Below are 5,563 nucleotides of genomic sequence, written 5' to 3'. Positions count from 1 at the left end.
TAACCCTTAACAGTCCAACTTCAACCATCACAGCGTAGTTCAGAGTTTAAATAGTCCGTTACAGCCAACAAACTTAAATGATTACACAGAAACAACAGCCCCAAAAGACAACCATCAAAGCATGACACTGAAACAGCAGCTCCAAGCTTGCCTACATCCAAAAGCTTCTTGATATCCCTGGATATTCTTCACATGCCATTACTGGTTTAGAGAAAATAGAGGAAGGGTTAGGATGGAGGTAGTCTGCATGGGAATTATCTTCTGCCACTTTGTGCAACAAAAAATAAAATGGATTATCAGGAGAAGTAGCTAGTAGAACAATATTCAAATGTTATGCATGCTCATGAATGAAATAACAATTCTACTACAGCAATATAGTTTTTATTCACCAAAAAGCTTCAAGAGCAAAGGTTATGGCTCCATATACTAGAATGATGAATTTTAGTTTATAGTTTGTACTCCAGCACAACAAAACTCTAAGGATATAAAGAAAGCAACATAGACACAAACAGCCCGCTGTTGGCTTGGACTAGCCATTTGTCAATTGTCACACAGAAGGAAAATCCACGGTGAAAAATGTGAATCAAAAATCATGCATAAGCTCAAGGTATTGCAGGATAAATATAGTGGTAACATACCTATAAAACAGTAGCTCCAAGCTTGCATACATCCAAAAGCTTCTTGATATCCTAGTTCTTCATGTGGCATTTTTGGTTTAGAGAAAACAAAGATAGGATCAGGATGGATGTAGTTCAACATCAAAATTTTCTTTTTCCACTTTGTGCATAATCAAATAAAATGGACTAACAGAGAACATCACTACTAGGTGATCGGTAGCAATCAGAACAACACTGATAGGTGGCAATTACAATAGCAATACAAGAAGATAAGTGGCAACACTGATAAGTATAGCAACTACAACAACAATACAAGAAGATAAGTGGCAACTATAACACTACAAGGTGATAATTGACAAGTAGCAATTAGAGCAGCAGTACTGATCATACACAGTGAGGTAAACATTAGAGCACCATAACAATTAAATATCAACCTACTTAAATAAAGAAATGCACATCAAGCTATTTGCTTCAAACATATAAAACATGAAGCTAAAATTTTGAAGCGGAGACGCCGAAAATAAGAGACTTACCAAATCTACGAGTAGAGGCTGTTCACTTCCTTGGTCTTCTTCCTAACTAGTCGTCCAGATCTACGAGCCTCCAAATTGCCAACACTTGCTGCTGTCTCCTTTTCAGCTTGTACTTGTGTCTCTTCTTCCACTTGCATTTGTGTCTCTTGCTGATCTTGTTGATCATCCTCATCATCCTCACTCACCCCATCATCATCCTCACTCTCATTATCAACATACTCATTCTCTTCATCGTCATCCTCACTCTCAGTTTCGACATACTCATTCTCCTCATCATGATTCCTCTTTCTTTTCTTCTTATTACCTTTTGTACCAACATAAGAATCCTTCCTGCTTGAGTTGAGACGCCTTATTTTCTCAAAAACAGCACTGGCTGCATCAGCTACATCCACAATTGGATCCTCTTCATCCTCATTCAGCCACTCCATTATTGGATTTGCTTCATCAAACATTGTTGTGTCCAGCAGCAGTGCACTTGGATCAACTTCATTATCTATATCTTTCTCTTGATCTTCTTCAGCATGTATCTTCAAAGTTTGAATAGTAACCAAGTAAATTATATGACATGCAAGGACAATACAAGGTTGACAAAGAAAGTAAAATGAGTTTGTTTATACCTTTAGGTTGTAGCGGACAGAAACTAGCTTGTGGAGCTTGTCATATAAAAGACGATTTCTTTGCTTTGTGTGCACCAAAGCAAAGGCGCTCCAATTCCTCTCACACCCACTCGATGAGACACATTGTGAGCAAATTCTCATTGCACACTTCTGCAATGCAGGAACATCCCCTCCAAATTGAAACCACCATTGGGCTGCAAGATATCACCAATGAAATTTTCAGAATTGCAAACCAAAAGGAGATGAAAATTCTAAAACTAAAGGACCATCTCTTACTTGGCTCCATTCTCGCCGCAGCTTCTTCTGCTAATCTGGTCCCAAACCTCCCTTGGCACTCCCTAAACTTACTTACTTCATCAATGGCTGAAAGAGCACTCTTTGGATCTAATATCTTCGCTATCGCATCTGTTAGTGAGGTAGCATAATCTGTATGGTTGCAAAGGTTGAGCTTGTAATGTGTATATGGATCAAGGACGGCAGCTGCATAAAAATAGAGCAACGTGAATTAAAAACAGAAAAAAGAGAAATATAAATTTTGAAAGTCCATTCATTTATGAATACCTGCAACCATAAATGTATCTTCTTCCATTGCCTCTATCCTCTTGCCCACCTTGCGCATGAAACTAAGGTACAACCTTGATGTAGGGCCTAGATGTGCTTCCATCTATTGTATAGCGAGCATCATACTTTTCTTGAATCCGGAAAGAGTGCATTGTTTCTGTGTATCAGCATACCTCATGGCCTTATAAAGTGGCCTCAACGAACCCAATACCCACTCTAGTGTGTTCCACCAAACATTACTGGACAAACATTCTTCAGCAAACACATATCCAGGCTCATACCTCCACTGACACTCCTTCCAATCAGTCGAAACCATCCACTCCCTAAATTTATCTTTCTTCAAATGGTAACTCTCAAGGAACATGAAGACAGTCCCAAAACGGGTGGCATTTGGTCTAATTAGTTCACCACATATGTTCTTCTTCATGTTATCATGTAGGTTATTGTGCTTATGGAAGAACCTACAGATTGTCTTGGCACTCTTGACTATCACATCAACCTCGGGAAATTTGGCTATATCTTTTAACATAAGATTGACGGTGTGGGCAGCACACGGTTGCCAAACAATATGAGAGTATTTTGGTTCTTCTATAAGGGTTTTGCAAGTTTTCTTATAGTTGGACCCATTATCGGTTACTATTTGAACAATATGTTCATGGCCTATCTCTTCTACAACCTTCTCAATCTCTCTATAGATAAAGTCTGCAAAATTTTGTAAAATGCATATACCTAATTAGAACAAAGCAAGTATTTTAAGAACACAAGACAATTGTAAGACAGATCCAAGAATTGAACAAGCAAGTATTGTAGGAACATATGTAAAACGCATATATACCTAATTAGAACAAGGCATTGAGAACATAAAACAATCCTAAAACAGATCCAAGTATTTAAGAAGCAAGTATTCTAAGAACATATGTGAAATGCATGTATAGGACAAATACAAGTGTTCAAGGAGCAAGTAAAATGCGAAGAAGGGGAGGAAGAAGTAACCTGAATTCTGAGTCTGGCCGGATGCATCAATGGTATTGAGGAAGAACATTCGTGTATTACAATATACCATGAAGTTTATGAGGCTCATTCCTATTGGACCAGTCCAAGAGTCACACATAAGAGTCACACCGAAGTTTTTCCAATCTTGTTTAAATTTTTGAAGAAACGAAGTAGCTTCATCATAGTTAACCTCCAAATATTTCCCATCAATCTCCTTTGCGGTTGGTATAGGAGCAGGCCCTAATTGTTGAGTGATCTTCACAGCAGCTCGGAAGTATGGGCAATCAGCTTTACGTCCAGCAATATCATTGGCATGAAAAAACTTGGACCAAGCTAGGCCAAGTGCATCTCTTGAATTAGGATCCAAAGCACTAGTGATCTTGGGCTGCATAGATACTTTGTTGCTGGATAATTGTTTGTCAAAATAGGCAGTGATACTCCTTTTGCCAACAGAAACCCGCACATCACCCACGCCCCCCTACCAATCCTCCTTTCAACTCTGCGAGAGACATTTGGGTCACGCAAGGCCTCTCTAATATTCATCTGAATTTCTTCTTCTTCATCATCTAGTATGTTAATCACCCCTCCTTTTTGATACAACCCTTCCATAATATTTCTTTCAATTCTCAGCCTGCTATTTTGTTTGTCTCTTTTCTTCCTCCTTGATTCATCCCGACACTCTCTCATTGCATCTCTCACATTTCTTGGCACATTGGGGCAGCTCCTCACATTACCTACAATACCACCAAGGTGCTCCGCGACACGGGTTGCACCTCCACCTTTGTGCTTTAGGTTGCAGTACACACAATCAAAACCCCCATAATACGGCCATGCATGGTTCCAAGGATCATACAAGTTATTATCTTTAATTCCTGCATTGCAAAGTTACAAACAACATCACTTCAATTGAAGCTAGCAAATCAAGATCATGGTTCCATTTGCATCGTGTGAACAAGCAAAGCATAGTAATACCTTTCCAAGATTTTTGGGAATCACTTGCATTTGCATCATGGTTGCCACTACCACTCCTATTTGCATTTCCATTACCTGAAAATCACATGAGAAAAGAACAACGGTCAGCTATGAAGAGTAGGTAACTAAGGTAGCCACACTTGCTTACTAGGGTGTCCCCATATGAATGATAAACAAAAACAGTACAGCCCGATCTACTAGAGTGTCACTTGCTTACTTAATGGTATTGCTGACCATTGAAATTAATCATTGGGTCAACATCTACTTACTTAAATAAACACATAACACAACTGCTTTTTTATTGGACATGCTGTAGATCTAAATAAATGATCGATTCAAACATCGGATTCTTCTTCAAATATACAAGCCAGTGGTTGGATGTGATAAAAGACAAGAATCATCTCAATAGCTCAAAACGCAAGCACACAACCCAGATTTATGGAACGATTGTATATTTGAGGATGTTAATAACAAGGTTTGTAACCCACTTTTCTTTTGGACCAAAATAAATACTACCAGATCGTGAGCATCCTTGGTGACTAAAAGCAAAATATGCATGAAAACAGATGTGAATCATAAAAAATTACATGGTAATAGAGCACATCTTGCTTCTTCCATCCTTTGGCAGTCAGGCTCATTAATTGTTGGTTGCCGACTCGTCGTATTCCATGCATATGCAGTAGCAAGTAGACGGAAAATCTTTCTAATGCCAGCAGATGCAACAAGTAGAGGGTGAACCCAACTAGCAAGCAAGCAGTCCGATGCAGCAACAAGCAGGAAGCTACTCGTACAACAATCGATCAAGCTGCTTGTAATAGCTAGCTAGCTGTGTACGTACTATTAATCAAGCTGCTTGTAATAGCTATATAGCTTTGTACAGATTGCTGCTTCAACTAGGAAGATATAAACACATCAAGAACATCTGTACCTTCCCAACCAAGAGGACGCCCTCCATGCTGCTGCCGCTGGCCCGTGCTCCTGCCTCAGTTGAACTGGTCGGCTCGCGCACCATCACCTCCGTTGCCGCAGCCGCCGAGCACCATGCCGCCGTCTTGAAGAAGCAATGGACAGGGAGTGGATGGGGTGGATGCGAGGAGACGTGGAGGGCGGCAGGAGGCTAGTGAGCGCCGGCGAGATGCGGAGGACGCGGGAGAAGCAGCGCTGGAGTGAGATGTGTCTGCTCGATGTGCAGCGGCGGCGCCGCACATGGGAGGAGCCAGAGGAAATCACGAACTAGGGTTAGGGCGATTGGTTTCGTTGTTTTATGCGA

The 5,563-nt window shown here is 40.4% G+C and overlaps 1 pseudogene; it reads right to left on the bottom strand.

The window, feature by feature from the left end:
- Window positions 1–1,155: 1,155 nt before the first annotated feature.
- Window positions 1,156–5,336, bottom strand: LOC119321470 (annotated as a pseudogene).
- Between the last annotated feature and the right edge of the window lie 227 nt (window positions 5,337–5,563).

The sequence above is a fragment of the Triticum dicoccoides genome, chromosome 6B (genome assembly GCF_002162155.2).
Source record: "Triticum dicoccoides isolate Atlit2015 ecotype Zavitan chromosome 6B, WEW_v2.0, whole genome shotgun sequence".
In the NCBI taxonomy this organism is placed as follows: Eukaryota; Viridiplantae; Streptophyta; class Magnoliopsida; order Poales; family Poaceae; genus Triticum; species Triticum dicoccoides.
The sequence above is the reverse complement of the archived record's forward strand: the minus strand, read 5'-3'. Positions and strand labels throughout refer to the sequence as shown.